The sequence below is a fragment of the Crocodylus porosus genome, unplaced genomic scaffold (assembly GCF_001723895.1).
Source record: "Crocodylus porosus isolate Cpor-Errol unplaced genomic scaffold, CroPor_comp1, whole genome shotgun sequence".
Lineage (NCBI taxonomy): Eukaryota > Metazoa > Chordata > Crocodylia > Crocodylidae > Crocodylus > Crocodylus porosus.
The window spans coordinates 230,566,601-230,576,674 of NW_017728886.1; positions in this window are offsets into that span (position 1 = coordinate 230,566,601).

Here is a 10,074-nt window from a genome sequence, read left to right on the forward strand (position 1 = left end):
ATCAAATGACCTATTAAAACTTATCAGTAAGGAAGTATTGTCTAAGCAGGACAGAAGACAGGAAGTCTCAGCTGCTGACTTTCAGTGTGGCTTTGTGTAAATTACTCAACTTTCTGCTTTTGTTACTTCATCTGTACATTTAGAATAATACCTATTTTCCAGAGACATTGAAAGACTGAACTGTTTGCACTTAATATTTTTCAGTGGAAACAGTCAACTTTTCAAAAGATAAGCTATTATTAATACTTTAAAAAAAGCTCTTCAGTAATCTTAGCTGCAATAGCAATTAGTAGAATGTCCCCTCACCCATCTGACAAATAATCTGCTCTAGTATCAAACTGCTTGAGGGCAATATTTATTTGAATGATGTAGGGATTGTTAATCTCTGGCTCAGAGTGGTGCTGCCCAGATGTGGGGGATGGTAAGGTTACCCTGTTTCAGAGGTTACCCTGTCCACACTGGAATAATAAAACAAAAATTTCCAGGTTTCAGCCTGAGCAGCTAATGTCTTAAAATATAGCTTATTTTTGCTTGAACTAGTGTTTTAAAGTGTGATAACTAAAACATTTTAGAAGGACCCCTTTTATTCTAGTTGGGTAGATCAGTGGTGAGAAATTTTGACAAGGCCTTTTAGGACCTCCCAAGGTTTTTAGGAAACATGGTTGTGACAGGGGCAGAAATTTATTGCGAGAAAACTGACAGCTCAAGAAAGGAGTTATATAATACGTACTTAAACTGACAGAGTGTCTTTCTCTGTGCCTGAATTATTAGTCAAATGTCAGTGCTTGAATAATTAGTAGTGTAATGAGATGTCATTTCCAGAATTGCAAGGACAGCAAACACAACTGTCCCATTTGCAGGACAAACTGAGCTCTAAATGGTGCAATAGGTCAAAGTGTTAAACATGCACCAAAAGATCTGGAATGGGATAAGTGAATGGTCCATGTGTAGACTTAATGAGAGCATGCTGTACCAGGGCTGCAGACTATTATTGGAGCAAAGCTGCAGGTTTTTAGATCTCAGAGAGGGTGAGGTATGTTGGAAATAACATGAAAGAAATATCAGTCAGTATTCTGATGGCAGGTTCAAGTTAAAAATAATGTTTAAAAAGCAAAACCCCCCCCCAAATGTTCTTCACTGTGCAACTAAACAATACCTGGTATTATTCAAATTGTTTTTTTCTCCTTTTTTTCTTCTTTTTGTTTTGGATGTAACCATTTATGCTGTTTGCTTATGTTTCCCATTTCCTCTTGGAAACTGAAAGGGGACTGGTTCCCTTAATTCCAGGTTCTTCTGCCACTGTAGTGTAGCACAGCTCTAGTTTGTCAAGTTGTATGACAGTATGCTTAAAATGAGCTTTGATAAAAATCAGTGATCCTTTTCAGTAAAGTAAGAATTAAATACCTATTGCTATTTTGTTTAACACTTGAGAGACTTTGCACCACACATGTGGTTCTTCATTTTGATGGTGGAAATCAAACAGAGGCTATCATGGAAAATTTCAAAGCAGTCTCACCAGGCACACTCATTTTTGCTCTATTCTGCTGGGGGAAGGATGGGGGGGAGCTAAAGACCTTTTTTCATCTTATTCCTGCAACAGTCCTTTCAGATACTTGATCCTAGTATTAGATGCATCAGCAGGAACTTATGTCTACAGAGAGTCTGTCTGAAGTTAACTGAAGCTCTGCATAGATTTCAAAAGTATTCCATTAAAGACTGGATTGGAGCTCTTAGAAAGATTACTTGGATAATGAAGACCTCATCTTGCCTCCAGAGATACTAGTGGGGACTGTTTCCACTAATTTCAGTGGCAGCAAGATCAAATCTTAAAACACAGTAGAACGGGATAAATGAATACTACTTAACTAACACTACCCGCTCCATATATTTTGGGAGATCAACAAATATTTGCCTGTACTTCTGTCTCTCTAATTTTGGTTATTACAAGGGAATTGTCTTAAAATTATTTTTATTTCTTAGTTATCCTTGTTAAAACATATTAAAGTGCTTGGCTCCAATTAAGCATCTTATGAAAATGATGAAGTATATTTATTATAATTTATAATTTGCTAAATGTGGCAGGCATTCTGGCTTTTTCTCCCTATTGCCATAGCAATACACATCTGTGAAGAGTAGCTCTTTTAATTGTGTCCTTTAGTCTTACATAGTGCTTTACAGATATGCTTATCTGAGGCTTGGATGAAGAAGAACCTTATGCTCAGAACACTATAGCTATTTTGAATTTCCATGCATTAGCACAGGGCAGCAGAGTGTGCATAGAAGTGTCCACATCTGCTCATTTCTCAGATAACCAGAGACACAATGAGTGCCTAAGGACTTTTGATATTCATCTCTGGTATAGGAAACACCTCCAACCTATGTGACATTTACTATATATTGCGTTACTTTGCATGAAGAATGGATTTAAGCGGCTAGCCCAAAACTTGTGCCAGATTAATGATTGATATTTTACAGCTATAAACTGATTTCCGAGTAAAGTCTATTCATAAACTGTTTTGGTGTAAAACTCAATATTAGTTCAAGGAGATAAATTTTTGATTGACATCTCTGGAGCAGTTTGAAGTCTACAGGGATGGATACATAGAAACTTTCTAGACAATGAAAGTGCCTTTCTTGTGTGAAAACAAACAGGCAAACAAAACAAAAGCTATTTTAGTCTCCACATAAAATGAAAATGTCTTTGTTAATCAGTCACTTGTGTTGCAACCTCTATTCCTCTACATCTTTACAACCCAAGTTATTATGTGTAAATAATGAACCAATTTTGTCAAAACTCAAGCTACAGCTGGAAGCTGTTAAATATTATGAGTTACTATTTTGTGACATTGCATTACAATATCACTATGTTGCATTGCCATGTTACTGTGATGATGTAAGTCACTTTTTGAGTTAGCTAAAGATGTGGTATTATAGTATAATTTGGCTGCAATATCTGTTGGTTGAAACTTCCTGGAACCAAGGAACTGGGATGTGTACAGTGTTATTGCTGTATTCTAATCAGGGCAAATATGGCCACGCAGTAATACTTCAGAACTATATTTATAGTGCCCTTAGTTCCAAGGAAGTCAAAGTGCTTTACAAAGCTGTATACTAACCTGTAGTGATCTTCATCCTCCAATTCAATGCAGTCATATCTAGGATGGGATAGAGGTTATAATTTAAAGCTATAATTCAAACTAGAGGAAGAATGTAAGTATTCTAAACAGAATGCAATCAGAGGACTCTAGGATTAACACTTATACTCAGTGGTATGACTGGGGAAGTTTCCTCATGCACTAGCTTGGAAGGAAAGGGGTGGGGAAAAAAAAATCTGCCACTGCAGCTATGTGATTGCACTGTTGGCACAGCAGCAACTGGAAGTTGCTGCTGCCCCTGCATATGGCAGCTGCCCACCCACATCATTGTGCCTGTTTTTATTCTTGTATCTTGTTATTTTTAATAATCACAAGTGGTCAAGATCTTAGTTTTACATTCTTTTCTAAATTGATTGTCATTATTTATTGTACATGAAAATATAACTGAGTGGGGGATTCAATAGACGTAATGGTGGTGGGAAAGCTGGCCATAGTCTGGGGAGAGCAGAAGGCTCTCTGGGATTCCAAGTTTAAGATGAACACTAACTGGAAGTGATCATGTAGCTTTTCATTTCAAATATTTGTAGTTTTGTAATTCCTTAATGAAATCTCTTGAATCCTCTCAGGGTTCAAATTCCATACTTTGAAATTCAAAGCAATAGAATGAATGTGCAAACATGGCATCTGAAAACATTTACCCAAGGAAAACTGTTACTTTCCAGGTGCAGGTGGTACAAACCAGCCAAATAAAACTAAGCAGTAGATGCAAAATCTCTGATCTAACACACACAAGTAATTTGAAAGCAAAGCTCAGAGGGTATATTTTTTAGACATTTAGGATAATTTAAAATCTGAAGTTTTGACCAGAATGCCTCCTCTCATCTTACCTATAGCAGAACTACCATTGTGCTAAATTAATAATCTCCATTTTTGTCTTTGAGCTCCTAGAATAGGAATTTTGGGTGTCTCAAGAAATTAAACTTCCCTGTATGGGGTAAGAGATAGGAAAGTTAGTCTTTATAGTCAGTGTTTGACTGCTAGTGATAGGTATATTTAAGAACGTTGTTAGCATACGTTTTAAAAAAATGTTCATTTTACAATAGGCAGTTATTTGTCCATAAAACTGCTAAATGCTCAAGTCTTTTATCAGGAATTATATGTGTAACTAAATATTTAGTAACTGATCAAAACACTGAAATATACTGCTTCCTTTTTGTTAAGAAGGGAGCAAGGATGAGGCAATATAAGAGGAATTTCCTGCTTAATGTTTCTCATACAAGTGCTGACCTGCATCAGAATTAAAGCTCTGCCATACTGATGCAGAAAGGACTCAAAACCCCATGGCCTTGAGTCATCAATCTTCCACCATTAAGTTTCTTTTTCTTTTAAGACTCCCAATAATTCTTTTGTTTCAACAACCAGAGAGTCACCATAAATCACCTTTTACTTCTTTATTGTTTTCTTCTCTGCCTCGTTGTCATCAGTCTGGTTTTCCCTGCAACTTTTTTCACTATGGTAGCTCTTTTCAATTAACAAGACCATATGTAATGCTTAAAATGGAACTAAGGATTGTCCTTAAAGCAATTTGTAAGAGGGATTTAAAAAATGCTTTAGAATCCAATGTCTACTGAAAACTAGAGTTGGAAATGGTGAAGTAACAGGACATGTCATCTTCTCAGACGATGGTGTTTATAAGTAATAACTCTAACTGGCTGACACAGGGGCATCTTTCAGAATGTACATCTATATACTAGATAGTATATTGAATTTTATAGTTAAAAATTATTCCTAGAGGCAATCACTTCATTTTCAATACCTGTTTTACTCTGTCCCAGACCCATGTTTGTGTAGCATTCATTCAGCCAAGGAAAGCTAGAAAGGAGTTCCTTCAAGGATCAAGAATGTTGCCTGTAAATTAGCAAATTTAATCAATTTCTGAATGATTGAATGTAGACTTGCCTTTGACAATAGTTGTTAAGTTCTGAACTTCCTGACCCAGGCCCAGCTCTAAGTGAGGGGGAACAACAGTAGGGGACAAGACTTTTTCTTTAAGGAGTGGGTATAGAAGAGGGAAAAATGGCAAGTGGTGTAAGGAAGTGTGTGTACACCGTTAATTTTATTTAATAAATCGCTGAATGATAGGAGACACTCCTTCCCTGTTACAGCTGAGCCTGTTGTCTGTGTGGTACTCCCAGCTTCTGATGGTCTGGAGAGTAAAAAGAATCAGACTTGAGAATCAATTTCACAACTTTTTCAGGGAAGGGCAGGGCTTACCATTTGACCAGTTCCCCAGGTATATTGAGATAAGTTTATTTCTTTCATTAGACAGCCAGAAACTTAATCTATTCCATGGCATCATTGCTGATAATGTGATATTCCTATATGGCAGGTTGCCTAAACATTTTTAAACACTTCACATGAGGCCTTGCAGAATACTTGGGTCAAGATTCATACTAACATGTTATTGAGAGGTTAACAGAGATTAAATGACTTGACCAAAGTCATACAGTGGGTCAGTAGCAGACCTGGGAGCAGTTCCTCAGCCCTGTGCTCTAAGTACTCAAAAGTGCATTCTTTTAGTAGTGCCTAAAATGAGACAGGGTAATGTGGCGGTCTCTAGGGAAAAAACAAAACAAATAACCCTAACAAGATCCCTGGGCCTAGATGTTCGTTACCACTTCCATCTTCTGTGGCTGATCCCCCACACCCAGATTCCTCAAGCCAAGTCTGAGTAATGGTGTACACGCACCTCCTTACACCACTTGCCATTTTTCCCTTTTCTACACCCACTCCTTAAAGAAAAAGTCCTGTCCCCTACTGTTGTTCCCCCTCATTTAGACCTGGGCCTGGGTCATAAAGTTCAGAACTTAATAACTATTGTCAAAGACAAGTCAACATTCACTCAGCTTCCTCTTTTTCTCCCCAGGAGCTTCTGCAGGCTAATTCTACAAGCAGGAGAACTGGCAATTTCTGAAAGGCCAGGGGCCAATTCTTACTGGACAGGAAAGCAGCAATGGTGCCTCTCTACCAAAAAAAAAGAGGGCTTTCTAGTTTACATACTCCAGGCTAGAGAGTGCTCGAAGTGTTTATCCAGTCAGTGCAGATGAAGGTGGGTCAGTTGGCAAGATCACCTGTAGGCTTTTTTTTTTTTTAAAACAATGTTGATAACAAGTGCAGCATAAAAAATACACACAGCAACAGAGTTCACAACAAGCAAGTTTGTGTCCAACACAGTAGCAGTTTATCTAAATAATGCATACTTAGTGAATTCCATGCAAAGCTTTGCTCTTTTTGGATGAGTTAGTTTCAGTTTGTCACTCCAGGCAGCAATATGGAAAAAAAGGGTTTGCTTCATTGATACTTTTGTCCAGGGGCAGCCAAAATGGTGTCATCCCCTTACAGTTATGCCAAGTTTTGAGGATGACTTTCCAAAAACTGGGGCCTAATTTTTATGAAGAGCTCATCATTCACATTCAGAGCTAGGTTTTCAAATGAGCTTTGCTTACATTTACGTCTCAAAACAAATGTCCAGGCTTTCAAAAGACATCAAAATGGTACCTGTTGGGGGTTGAGCTGTTTTGAAAATCCCTCCACTTTATGTTGAGTCTAAATGAGAGATGGGCTCTATTAAAACCCAGTTCTGATTGTGGTTGTGATTTGAAAGCCTGGCCTTGTGTTCTTTTGAATATTTGGTCCTAAATACTCAGTTCAGGTTTTATTTTGGAAAGTACTTGCTAACCCATTTGCTAGTGTCCTAGTCTAATTTTATTCTGCGCAAAGCATTCTAACCATTCACCACCCAAAGAATGTGCATGACTAGAGGACAGGAGAGCAGGCCTTATGAGGAGAGGCTGAGAGACATGGGACTCTTTAGCCTAGAGAAAAATAGGCTCAGGGAATTTGGTGGCTGCCTGTAAGGGATGTGCATCAGGAGCCGAGAGAAAGTTCGTTCACCAGGGCACCCCAAGGGAAGACAAGCCGATCACCGACCCCAGAAGCACTGGCAGCAAAACCAGAAGTGCTGCCAACAGTTCTCACAAGGGAAACCAGCTAGCAGAGCTGATCTGAGCAGGGCGTGGGGTCTGGGGCAAATCAGCCCATGTGGGGCCCTGTCCCTGCTCTGATCTCCCCGGATGTGAAAAAGCTGCCTCTGCCATTGGTGGCAGTGGCATCAGCAGTGGGGGACGGATAGCGAGCAGCTGGATGCAGAGCCACATCTCCACTGCAGCTCTGCCCAGCTCTGCAGGGCCCCCCAAAGCACAGGGCCCAGGGCAGTTGCCCCAGTTCACACCCCCTAGGGACAGCCTTGCCAGCCAGTGCTCCCCACTCCCTGTCTGGTGATGGCCAGTCTCGGGGGGAGGGAAGAAGGAGACATGAGAGGGGGGGGCACATGCTCTCTCTGCCCTCCCTATGCATCGCCTATATCTAACAGTCACAAACTCCAGGAAGACTATTTTACGCTGGACATAATTAAAAAAACTTCTTTACTGTCTGTGTTCCCAGAGCCTGGAATAGACTTCCCCCAGCTGTGGTGCAAGCACCTATTCCAGACACTTTCAAGAAACACTTGGATGCCTATCTTGCTGGGATCACTTCACCCCAGCTGACTTCCTGCCCTTTGGGTAGGGAGCTGGACCCGATGATCTTGCAAGGTCCCTTCCAGCCGTTGTGTCTGTGAAATATATTAAACTGTTCTTAAATTCAATCTATAACACAGTTTATTCATGTGGTGTGTCACGGAGTGGGGTCCTAGGGGTGGCCATGATCTCCCCTAGTGCCCTTTTACTATGCCAAGTTTGCCTCAAAGCACCCTCAGGTCTCACCCACCACGTCTTTGATGTTAAGGTATAATAGGGAGGCTGCTTATCCATCCTCTTGGACACAGTTTTCTGTTGTACCCTGGCCCTGTTCTGTAATGGGCGTCTCAGTGCATCCCAGCCTTATGGGCTATGCATGGCTCCAACCATCCCTTTACCACACCCCAAGCCTTGCTGATGTACTGGACGTTGTTCAGTCTTACGCTCTCTTCGCCTCTCTGGACGCTCTGCAGCCCCTTGGTGCACAACCGTGCCTCTCTGGGCACGCCAAGTTGCTCACCCCCGACACTGCACCCGTTTGGTGCTCGGGGTTGGCACACTCCCAAACGTCACACCCTTTTGGTGCTCGGGGTTGGCACACTCCCAGTATTGCCTTTCATCGGTTGCTGTCCGCTGCTCTGGGGCTTTTCTCGCTGTCCACTGCTCTGGGGCTGGGATCTCCACGCTGCCGTGGGTCCCGTATGAGGCCTCCTCCAACCTCTAATAGCCTCATCCAAACCACTGGTTTTTATACTGCAAGAAACAAAACACAAGCGCCTGGGCTATAACATTATTCCCATCACACCCAGGGTGCTCTATTCCTCCCCCCAGTCTCAGAGCTGTACCTACAGTCTGGCCACTCCCCTCTGCTTGCTCTGGGAGAGCTCCTTCCCCCATGGCTGCTGGCAGGGAACTGCCCTCCTGGCCTCAGCCCTGGGGTTTATATGTGGGCCAGGCCCTGCCCCTTCTGGCCAGCTGGCCTCTGGCAGGTGTGGGCCACTAGCTCCCTCTGGTTGCCCTGGTAACCAGCAGCTGGGGCTCTGCACTCACTCCTAGGGCTATCTCCCTAGCAGTTTCCACTCTAAGGAGCCCCTGCCCCTAAGTGTTCTGCGACACACCTCCCCTCTTTATAGGAGCAGAGCACCAAAGTGCTCTGCAACACCACGATCATTTGCAGTTCACTAAAATGCTTCAAAATAGATGTTTCAGAATAGAGGACCAGAAAGAAAAATACACTCCCTCAGTTTTTAAATTAAAACTTTGTTATTTAAAGATGACTGAATAACTACCCAGTTACATCTATTGGGGAATAACAGGCAAGATGACTTTAAGCAATTGAAGTCTTTCTCTTGTTGATTGGTCTTTGAATCAGGCCTAAAATTCAGTTAAGACAAGGATGTTGCAATCTTGTACCAAAAAGTTTGTATTTGCTCTGGAGTAAATTGGACAAGAAGGCCTATGAATGAAGTGAAATGAAATCACATGAGGGAACAGAGGCCTAACCAGCAATTTCAGCACCCTGGGCAGAAATACTGTTCAGAGTGCTAGGATATGGAGTGTTGAGAGGTGCTGCTGGTGCCCCTTTCTTCTGCCCTAGTTATGCTAATATGAGGGAAGGCTTCTGTAATGACAGGTTTGTCATTTACTAGCTTATCTCAACCTAACTGATGATGAGATAATCTGGCACTGGAGTTATTGAAAATTAGGCCATTAATTTTTATGAAAATCTTTATCGACATTTCAGTTGTCAAAGCAAATTAATTTCACAGCTGCAGATTTGCTAGTCTTAGGAAAGAGGAAGTACATGGAACATTTCAAATTCTAAATGCAACCTAATTTTGAACATTAGGTCTTCTATCAGGATGTAGCAAACCCCTCAGTTTTTCTTTTTTTTAAATTTAAAAATACACTCCCCTTCCCCTAACCATTTCTGACTTTTTCTCTGCCCTCTCTGTCCCTTATAAGTGATTACAAGTATTACTAGGTAAGCTAAGTTCTTGTATGCTATTATTGTAATAAGCCCCTTTTTATATTGTAAATAGTGTTCTGTTATGTTTGTATTGATTTTTACTGTTTTATATTGTATTATAGTGGATTCCTATTATTTTTGCATTGATTTTTATTGTTTCATATTAATACTGTATGGTTTAGGCCTGTGTCTGTAAAGTAATGTCAAGTAATGTTAAGCCTCCATCTTGTGTCCTCTGCCCGGGTGTAACCTATGACTCATGCCTAACCAGTCTCATGTAAATTGGTTCCTGAATGAATGGGAAGGAATGAGGGTGCTTGAGATACAATGGTAGCAGGCCTCTACTGAATAATCAACTCAAGGACTGGAACATTAGCTCAATGACTAGACCATTGCCTTCCATTGACTCACCCAGGAACCATGGACCCACCAT